Consider the following 11,377-nt stretch of genomic DNA (forward strand, 5'->3'; position numbering starts at 1 on the left):
CACCCTGCTAACTTCATTTTAGCCGTTTAAAAACCCTATTTCCAAATATGGTCACTGTCTGAGATACCGGAGTTAGGGCTTCAACTCTTCAACTCTTCATTTTCTCTTCAACTCTTCATTTTGAAGAAATGAAATTCAGCCCATAACAGTGCAGGGCTGTTGAAACAATAGGATAGTGGAGGGAATTCCGAGAAGGCAAGGAGCAGCGTGAAGGATGAGAGGAAAAACGATGATCACAGAGGCAGAAAAAGACCAGCAGCTGGGAAAAGTCCAGAGGAATTCAGACCTCTTTGTGCAGGGAAGAAGGCTGGAAACACAAGTTTCCAGTATCCATCGTAGCTCTGACACTTGCTTACTGTCAACATCCACTTCCTTTAATGCTTGTCACTGTGTTTAAAATAATATCTCAACTCCCAAATCCCCTGTGCGATTGGTCTCCTGCCACGTCTTCCCAGGAGCACCCCTCTCCTTCTCAGAAAGCATGTGGCCCTCTCTTTTCTCCAACACACCAAGCTCTTTCCCACTCCACAGCCTCAGCACATGCTGTTCCCTCTGCTTGGTGGTTCCTCTTCAGCTGGTTAATTTCTTCTCATCTTGCAGATATCAATTTAAACGCCTTCCAGTTTAAGAGGTTCTTTCTCGGCCGGGCGCGGTGGCTCACCCTGTAATCCCAGCACTTTGGGAGGCCAAGGCGGGTGGATCATGAGGTCAAGAGACCGAGACTATCCTGGCCAACATGGTGAAACCCCGTCTCTACTAAAAATACAAAAATTAGCTGGGCATTGTGGCACACACCTGTAGTCTCAACTACTTGGGAGGCTGAGGCAGGAGAATTGCTTGAACCTGGGAGGTGGAGGTTGCAGTGAGCCGAGACCACGCCACTTCACTCCAGCCTGGGCAACAGCATGAGACTCCGTTTAAAAAAAAAAAAAAAGAGGTCCTTTCTCTTTACTCTTATCTGAGAATGAAGCCTCATTTTTTAGCATCCTGGTTCCTTTCTTTGAAGCACTACGTTTGTCTACGTTTGTTACTACCATTTGCAATTGTTTTATTTTTAGGCTTGTTTAGAGTCAGTGGAGGGAGAAACTAGCTCCCTGTAAGGAAACGTTGAATTCGAAATTCTCATATCATATCCCGGTGGAGACACCCAGCGGTTCTTGGGACACAAAGGCGTGAAGATCTGAGCTAAAGAAATGGATTTAGAAGCTTCCAGTCTAAAGTCTGTAGTTCAAGCCATGAACTACATGAAGAGGTCCTGAGTCGGAGAGTAAGAGGGAACAGGACAGAATCCTGAGTGCAATTTCCATATTTATAGCTCCTAGAAAGCCACTAGAAAGTAAATAAGAAAACGCCCTAGAAATTTGGAAACATTAGTTGCTTAGTATCAGTGTTTCTTATAACCCAAGAGGAGGCCAGTTATGGGGTCCCAGTCTAGAAGTCAGGAGACATAGATCCTGGCATGGCTGTGTCTGAACTAGCAGCTGTTTCCTGATCTGGGCCTCAGAGCTCCTGTCTGTCCAGAGGGCATGTCATGCCACATGATATGAAGAGTCTCCTCGAGGTCTGCTGTGCCTTTGGTTGGCCAGTGACTGCCCAGCATAGAGGAGAAATCATAACCCTCTCAGTTCCCTGGAGTACTGCTCTGAGACATGTCCTTGTGAGCAGTGGCCCTGCTTGCAGCACAAACAAGAAATAAACTCCTGCGTGCCTATACTCTTGCTTCTTTGGGTGTTTATTTCCTGTCTGCTCTTTCTAGTGAGAAGCCATCTTATCAGGGCTGGTGGTGGGGATACAGGGAAATACCCAGGGCCTGGTAGGGCAGACGGCATCCAGGGCTACAAAGCTTCATAGCAATGCAAAGTCCAGGTAGAGATTCATTGCAGAGTCAACGCCAAATACCTGGGCCAAGAGTTTCCCATCTGCTTCTATTAACCCCCAAGATCTCCTTGTGTTATAGATGAGAAAAATGACTTGTCCCTGGTGGTTGGAACTCAGGTTTTCTGAATTCAAATCTCAGAGCTTTCTATTCCATCTCAAGGTACTGAGGACAAGGACCCTTCCTTCTTAATTGGTCAAGTCTTCCTTTTTGGGCAAAGTCTATTCTCTGTTTCATCAAGCATAGACTCATTTATTCCTCTCCTGAATGAGTAAAGGAAGCAGTCTGCGGGTTCTTTGAGGTTCTTAAAAGTTCTGAGGTCAGCTTAATGCCTCTGTGGTCCTGTTTCCTCAGGGATCAAATGGGGATAAGGACTATTTACATGACAGAGTTGCTGTGAGAGCTAAATGACCCCACAAATGAGAAATTGGCTAGATGACAGTAGGCATTCAATGCACAGCAGCACATCTGAATTGAAAGGTGCCAGAGAGACAGCATTTAAGTTTGGGGTTAAAAACCACAGTGTTTGGAGAGGTGGAGTGGGAAAGTGAAGATATTCCAGGCGTATAGAAGAATTGAGTGCTGCCTTTCCTCCATATTTCCCCTCAGTTTGGGAACTTTGCGGATTTATTTCTTAGTGTTGGGTGATTGCATTTTCAAGTCAGTCATGTGCTCAATGGAGTAATAGAGCATTATTTGAGTCACTTCCAAAATGAAGTGCTTATCTAAAAAAAAAAAAAAAAAGTTGAAGAGCTCCCATAATATTAAATTGTTCTGCACTGTTCGAGCCCAAATCCTCGATCCTTTCCAAATTCAGTACTTCACATTTTTTAAGAGCTCTTCATGTTAGAAGTGAACGGGGTGTTCTGGGCTCGTGCACTGTGGGCCAATTTAGACTCCCTCGATCGTGCTGATAACATGAAGAGCGCTCCAGCTATGTGGAGTGCAGCTCCGGCATGCATCCACTGCTCTCACGAGCCCTTTCTGAGCTGGAGGCAGACTGGTCTCTGGAAGGTCTGTGACCATGGGGACAGCTCTGGGCTGGACCCACCCCAGGCCTCCAGTGCAACATATTGTTCTCATTCTGAACAGAAGTCTGGGTCCCAAAAAGAATTAAATAATTAGGCAACAGAGTATGGGGTTTGTTTTCACCAGGCCACTCAGATGGAATCCTTGTAGAGCTGGTTTATCCATTGTTGGAAGGACAGAGACCAGTTGTCATTAAAGTGCTGCCCTATGCTGGTTGCCCGTATGAAGACTTGAGTTGTCTGTTTTGTTGGGTACAATAACAGGGTGAGATATTTACACACCGTGGAGGCAGAAGCTCAGAGACATTAACAAATGTTCCTCCAGATAGAAAGGAACATCCCTGGGCCTGGACTTGGTTCTACCCATTCCAGTGTCTGTGCTCTCCTCCCAGTTAGGCAGTGTGGAGAAAATGTGGACTTGGAATTAGAAATGGAGCCTGGCCATTAAACATGTCTTCTGACTCCGTATCCAGAGTTCCTTCTGCTCATAACACATCAGTGCCATTCTCTGAAAAAACAATATTCTTTGGTTGGATGGTTCAATGTCAGAGTTTCAATGTCAGTTTTATTCATAAAGAGCAAACAGATTATAAATATGACCACTAATCACAGAAGTAAGTTCCACTGACAGCCACAGATGAGGATGTGGGGATTGAGGCGTGGGGATGGCACATGGCTATTGGAGGTGATGCGGTAAGACAGCGGCCAGACTCGTGTAGATTTTTCTGGTTTTGGCTTCCCTGACTGATACGGTTTGGCTCTGTGTCTCCACCCAAATCTCAGCTAGAATTGTAGTTCCCATAAGCCGCACGTGTCAAGGGCGGGATTGGATGGAGGTGATTGGATCATGGAGGCCGTTTCCCCCATGCTGTTCTCATGATAGTGAGTGAGTTCTCACGGTATCTGATGGTTTTATAAGCATCTGGCTTTTCCCCTGCTTGCACTCACTCTGTCCTGCTACCCTGTGAAGAAGGTGCCTGCCTTCCACCATGACTGTAGGTTTCCTGAGGCCTCCCCAGCAATGTGGCACTGTGAGTCAATTAAACTTTTTTCTTTTATAAATTACCCCATCTCAGTTATTGCTTCCTAGCAGTGTGAGAACAGACTAATATACTGACCCTATGTGCAAAATGAGACTCCTGACCTTCTCTCTTAAGGTGTCCTATTTTTCTTTTTCTTTTCTTCTTCCTTTTTGAATTCCAAATCTCATGCTGTGTAAAGTACATATTCATTTCAGGGACACTGTTTCACGTCTGTGTCACCATCTCCTTCCTTTTCCCTGGACGGTAGGGTGTGTGTGGTCTTTTTGGTTTGAGAGTAAACTCAGTGCCTGGTACAGAACCTGGAACATAGTAGAAACTCAACAGATAGAAAGTGAAGATGTAAATGGGAATCTATCTCTTTCTTTCACTTCTCAGGCGTGGTGTGGAGGGACCTGGTTTTTGAACCTACAGCCCTAAGACTTGCTCTTCTTTTCTGCATAAACTTGGGCCAGTCTCTTGATTTCTTTGGGTCTTGATTGATTTTCTCCTATGTAGAATATGGATAATCACACTCTTTTCCCAGAGTGCAGTGAAAGTCAATGGAGAGAGTATTTGTGAAACATCCTGCCCAGCTACAGAGCTGTGAGTTGGTACATTTGCTGGTTCTGTCTCCTGGGTCTCACTATTTCCTGGAGTCTTAGCCCTTGGGAGGAAAGAGATGCAACCAAAGAAGAGGCTTTTTTTGGGTGGTTGGTGATGCGCTGGCTACACTACAGTCTTTGGCAAGGTGAACACATGACTCGGTTTACTCTGGTAATATTCCAACACAATCCCTTGTCAAATCTGCCCTACTTCCCTCTGGAAGCCACTCTTAGACCAGCCATCTGGGGACAGATAAAGACCTAAGTCCAGTGACAAGAGATTCAAAATAAACACTAAATAAAAGTGAGTCAAAAGTGATCAAGGTCAGCATTGATTTTGGCTCCAAGAGAGCTGGATAAGGCAGTTCCAACTTTCCAGTATAACAATCAATAGGTGAGATTATGTGGAAGTATTTATCATGTGATATTAACCTAAGCTATTTCTTATTAAAAACTGCCCCCACTTAAAAAACAAAACTCCATGTTCATCTCATCCTTAGCTCAGGGACTTATATTCTTACATACTACCTCTGTTCCCAACTCTCCAATTTGCCAGTGGGTTCTACTGCTTTCCAGATGAATTCAAACAAACAAATAAACAACAAAAACAAGAAGCTTCTTCTGCTGTTGTCCACTCTTTCGTGGTTTGCACTCAGTGGCTTTGATAATGTGCTTCTCTTTGCCCAGCTTGCTTTTCCTCTGAGAATCCTACTTTTGTCTTATATCTGCCGGTCTGGTCATATGATTAGCATAAAATACTGGCCCTCTCCCACGAACCCAACACCAAAGAAGTCAGGAAATTAAGGAGTAAGTGATTGGACCTGAACATTACAGACATTCCGAGGAACTCTGGGGAGACTGAGGGCGGTTATACCTAGCATGGCCCCAAGGATGCCTGGATACCACATTTAGTGGGGTGGATATAAGAAGGGAGCTTGTGTATTTTATCTTTTATTTTTTCCATATTATACTTGGAATATCTCTGCCAACTCCTTGACCTCTTTGAGAAAAAAATAGCAAAGTCAACTCAGCCATGTTGGGGTCAGTGAGGAAGTATCACCCCTGAGGGCAAGATGGAGATGCCTGAACGAGCAGTGCAGTCAGAGACAGGCTGCTGAGGGCTTCCAGCTTCACTTCCTTCCTTAGCCACAAAAGATGGAGGCAGGGAGACAACCTCTTGGGAAAGAACCACGCCTGGCTACACGGAGGGAAAGCTGCTGTAAGATGAGGCTTTGGGGTTACAAAGTAAATAGGCTGACCAAGCCCAGAGTTTGGTGTAGGAGGTCTCTATTCTAGGCCACATGTCTCACTCCTTCAACTCTTCAGGAGACTAGAAGCAAGGGCCTGAGGAGCGCAATCATAGTAAAAGAAACGGTGCTTGTAACGCGCAAGCGTATTGGGCGATGAAGCGGAAACAAGCAGTTACAGAGTGGGTACAAAGCAAAACCACGTGGAAAAACCAGGTATAAAACACGCAATACTGAATATAAAGCATGTAAGGAGTGGACTAAAAAAGCACAATGGATACAACTTAAGGATAAATTAGTGAGCTAGAAGGTCAGTTTAAGGAACTCTCTGAGAAGGCAGGAGCAGGTAGAAAGAGTTATAAAAAGCAAAAAAGTTAAAATAAATAGAGGCTAGAGGCACATCTGTCGATACAAATAAAATAGGCAGTCATGGAGAGAAAAAAATAAGGAGAGGAAGTATTTGAAAAACTAATAATAATAGAATAAACAAATAAAAAGACATTCATAGCCACAGTTCTTATGGAATGCCTAATAGAATCTAAGTAAAAAAATCACTTAGACAACATAATTCTATTTAAGCACATCAAAGGAAAAGAAAAAAAGCGACAAGCTCTCCCAGAGAACCTACAGATCACCCATACGGAAATAATATTTAGATTAAAATCTTATTTCTTAATAGCAACATTGAATTGAGAATTATTTTCAAAGTGTTCAACTCGCTTGTAAGTTGTAATCTTATATCCAGCTAGACTATCTCTCAAAAATATAATGATATGTTTAAGCAAGTAAAGACTCAGAAAAGTTTACTACCGCATCGTGCACTCTCTGAAAACAACTTGAGAGAAGGACACTCGAAGGAGGAAGTTTTGAAAAATATGGAAATTAAGGATGAGCACATAGATTGGTAAAATTTACGGCACTAAGTTTTACCCATGCACACGCATGTCTGTGTGTGTTTAAAGTCATATCCAAAAAGAATGAAGTAAAAAGAAAATCTACAACATAATTAATACAGTTAAAATTCTGCACAGTATATCGTAATACCACCAAGTTTGCTGTGGTGAGAGGAGGGAAGGGGGTTAGGAATAATGTCCAGGCAAGCAGCAAAAGGTGAAGATAGTCCAAACCTTTTTATTCTGGAGAAAGATCTTGATCTAGGTTCTCTCTGGTTCGTATACCATCACGAAGCCTGGCTCTACATCCTGGCTTCTCTACTCTATGTCTGTGTCACTTTCTGGACGTTTCTTAGACTCTCCAATCCTCGGTTTCTCATCTCCAAATCCTGGATAATGAGGCCAGCCATGATAGGTTATTTGTGGAGCTTTGATGTAGAGCCTGGCTCCCACTGGATGGCAGCTCTAGGTACTGTACAGATGTTAGCCCTCATTGTTAGAACCCAGAAAATTATCCTTTTTGACAGTAAAAATGTAGCTTATGTGTCATCCTCTCTCCCAGACCTTGGCACAAGCTATGCAACAGTAGGACACTTCTCGTCTTTGGAGGCTGAAGTAGCTTAGAGGTATAAAGGGGTAGGTCAGATCTGAAAATCCAGTTTATTTCATTTAATTTTGCAAATACAGTTTTTGAGACTTTACAGTAAATTTGCTTTTTCAACCAAATATGTGTATATGGCTGAAGAAATCAAGGCTCCTGCAGTGCCCTTAATTGCCCAGTTTGCTTCTTGGGAATAGAGCATAGGCACTAACACATGCTCATTAGGCGTCTTAATTGGAAACAAAAATTACCATGGACACCACGGACATGATTTAAAAAGAGTAAAGCATCCTGGTCAGTTTTCATTTGGATTTTGTTTTATTTCATTTTATTCCCAATTCTCCCAAAGCTCAGGAACAGCAGTTCACGATAAAAAATAATGGCCTGAGAAATGTCCTTCTGCAACATCCCCACAGCTGTGTGAGTTTGCATAACTCGAATGTGCCTAGAGGGACCCATTTTGTTCTCTGGCCCTGCTGAGAGTGAGTTGGGGTGCCTACATGTGAGTGGCTCGGATCCCCAAAACTGCTATCCTGGGACAACCCAGGAGATGGTCTTAAGAGAACAATATCTTCCCTTTTTCTTCTCTCCTTTATTGCACTTGTTCAAGTGACAGCATTCCAGAGTTCCCATCCTCTCGTCTGGATGTCCTGCCAGGGGGCCCTAGAAAGAGTCTTTATATCTCCAAAGAGAATAGAGCAACCTGCCGCTGCCACTTGTCTTTCTAACCCTGCCGTGTAGATTTCCCCTGGATCCTGGAATGACAAAAGGTTCCAAACGCGATAAAGGACTTCAATGGGATGGGACACGAAAAGGTGTGCGGCAAGCCCTCCTATCTCTTGGCACTTTTCTCTTTATTCTTTGATTAAAGTCTTTTCCCTTACTTACATCCCCCATTAAGATGTCTCAGTGTCATTTAGGGTGTTAATTGAGAGGAGGTTTAAGCTCATCAAAGCGATTATAAGTGATAGTTAAAAATTTCTATATATGGCCTGTGCTGGAATCGGCACGGTGGGGTGCCATTTTTTTTCTTTTATCCAACTGACATTGGTAATAATAGATGAAATTATTACTAAATCGCAGCTGCAGAGATGATATCATGATTTTTTGTGTGTAATCTTTGATGAAAAATTAATTTTTGAGAGGGATAATTTAAAATGATTTAAATAGTATTATACTGAAGTCCTTGCTGGTAATTAACACCAATCTTGTCAGAAGGGAAACCACTTTTGCAGCTGTTTCTAAAGATACCTACAGTATTTGTAACTTTTCTGCGAGTAAAATTATAGTGTTTGGACTTTATTTTTACTGCACAAGGACCATTAGAAGAAAAGGCGTCTGATAGAAACCTTTGTTCTCTGAAGCCTGAATCCTGTTTTGTATTTGAAGACCCTGATCAATGCCTGTTTAGTCATCTCTAGACTATGGACCAGAGTAAGGTTGGGTCTTTATTTTTATTTTTTTCAATATATAAAAGTATTCATAGTGGATGCTGCATACATACCTCTCTTTAGTTCTTAATTATTAGTTATGTAAGAGCATACTACTTGATGTGCACAGCATTTAATTAACAGAACAGATGGCTGCTGGTCACAATGTTCCTTCATCTTCATCGGTGCCTTGACTTTCTTCGGAATCCACTTCTTTCATCATGGTGGCAAAAGCGTTCTAACATGGAACAGCTGATAATAGATTTTTCTTCACTAGTTTCTTCATACTTTAAATGACAGAAGTGAGGGAGTAAGGGGTGTGTGTGTGTGTCTGCGTGTGTGTGTGTGTGTGTGTGTGTGTGTGTGTGTGTATTGTGTCCTATATATAAAGACCTGCAAGAGAGGTTAAAAAAAGAAATATAGTGAAATTTACATAGCAAAAAAAAAAAAAATTAAATGAGAATGTGGGATAACTGCACAGTCTTCTGAGTCTTGAGTTTTGCTTTCTTCTTTTTTAACGGGCACACTGATTTTTCTGACAAGATATATGGCACTAGATATCCATGGCAATTGCGGTACCTGCCACCTTGTAATTTCTTTCCCCCTCAACTTTTGTGCTGAGAATGGGGGAAAAGGAATGAGTAAAGGGAAAAACGGGAGACGGGAGGAAGGGAAGGAGGGAGGGGTGAGAGATGGCAGGAGGGCTTGAAAATTGTTATGCAGTGTGTCTGTTCATTAAAATAGGAGCTACGGCCTCAGCTTCTGCCGCAGGTGCAATTTTATTTCACCAGAATGCGATTGTCACTCTATATGTTTCCGTTAAGAAAAGAAAGACAGAAACATGCTTTTTGTTGTTGTTTTTTTTAAAGTCCCTTTTGCAAGCAGAAAAGACAGTTTATTGGTGGAGGCGTGGCATGCGTGCCTGTGAAGTTTGCAATATGGAGATGCCGGCAGATAAGATTGTACTTCTCACAGCAATGCAAGAAGGTGGAGGGCCCTCGGCAGGCCTGTGGGAAAGTGCATCAGCCACAAGGCCTTAGGTGACCACCAAGAGGAGGAGGCCTCTGGGAACGAAGAGCTTTGCCCCTGCAGGGTGAGAAGTGGGTCAGGCAGGGAAACCGGGCTGCCATTTTGCAGCTGTTCACCCTAAATCATGTATCTTGTTTCAAGTGGACTCTTTCTGAGTGCTTCCATGTGCCAAGCGCATTGCAGGTATTAGGAACTGAATCTTCCTACAAAACCCAGGAGGCAGGGGGCATCATCATGCTGCCATAAATGACAACAGAGGGGTTTTGAAGTAAGCGGCCTGCCTAAGTCACAGAATGTGGCTCCTGGTCAAAGAGGAGAGTGAAGGATGGGGGATGTCAGGGCTAAGACTTTAGAAGGTACATAGTGAATGTTGGTGAAAAAAGTGGGTGAATTCACTTCCCTTCTCAGAGCCCTGTGAGTACCCAAACTGCTCTCACCTTCAATCCTCCCAAACTCCTCTAACCTTCAATCACCTCTGATTCTAAAACCCATGGATTTTAGGATTAGAAACACAAGCTCTTAATATTCTTCAAGACCACGCTCTGATGTTATCAGCTCCCACCGTAGAATCAGGAGCCCTTTCCTCTGAAAATATGTCCATGCTTATGGTAACCCTTACCCAATTATATTTTACTTACTTGTTTTTAGGTTTGTCTTTCCTGCTAGACTATTAAGTTTCCTGATGGCAGAGACCGAGCATTTATTCACTTAGGCATTTATTGCATGCATTTCTCATTCATTCAACAAACACTTCCTAAGGACTTATTGTGCACTTGGGCTTGGCACTGAGGATGATACAAAGATAGACGAGGCAGCCTCTGCTTTCCAATTGCTTACAGCATGGTGGGAAACAGACTAGTGGCGTAAGTGAATTAATGACTTCCTGAATGGATGAAAACAGTATAAAATCTGATATACCTTAGAAGGAAGATTGGCCAACTTTCTCTCTAAAGGACCAGGTAGTAAATATTTTAGGCCTTGCAGGCCATATAGAGTCCATGGCAACTGCTCAACTTTGCCATTGTAGCACAAAAACAGTCTCAGATAGCACATAATATGAATGGGAGTGACTCTTTCGATACAGCTTTATTTACAAAAACAGTCAGTAGCCCAGGCCTGAAAACCACAGCTCCCTGGGCTTGGCATAGACTTCATCCAGTTGAAAGTCAAGATGAATATTATGCCCTAATCCATCTGCAGGAGCTTCAGGAAAGGTCAGAGGGAGTTGGCTGGGGTTCGTTGCCCTAAGATCTTTGCACGACTAAGGGACAGGTAGACCTGTTTGTTACTTGGAAGGGAAGAAATGGTGTGGATTGATGCAAAGGAATTTCATCTGTTGATAGACTTTGGTTCCTTGCTCTCTCTGGGCTCAGACAGTCCTGAGAAAACTTGCAGGAAGGCTCATTCATTTGGCAAGGCCAGAGGGCAAGGCAGGTGTGGGTAGGGTGTGCTGAGCCAAGCCAGCCAGCAAGCCCAGATCCCGCATGTCAATCAATGTCCCTGTGAGAGTATGCCATTAGGCTGCAGTAAAAACCTGGGGATGCATCATGCCCTCATCTGCTCCCAACACTCCTTTCCTTTTACTGGCTTGTTTCCAGAGGAGGATCCAGTGTCTTGAAGCCTAGAGGAGTTTGGTCAGTCTTGGCTGG

The sequence above is a fragment of the Macaca fascicularis genome, chromosome 7, assembly GCF_037993035.2.
Source record: "Macaca fascicularis isolate 582-1 chromosome 7, T2T-MFA8v1.1".
Classification (NCBI taxonomy): Eukaryota; Metazoa; Chordata; class Mammalia; order Primates; family Cercopithecidae; genus Macaca; species Macaca fascicularis.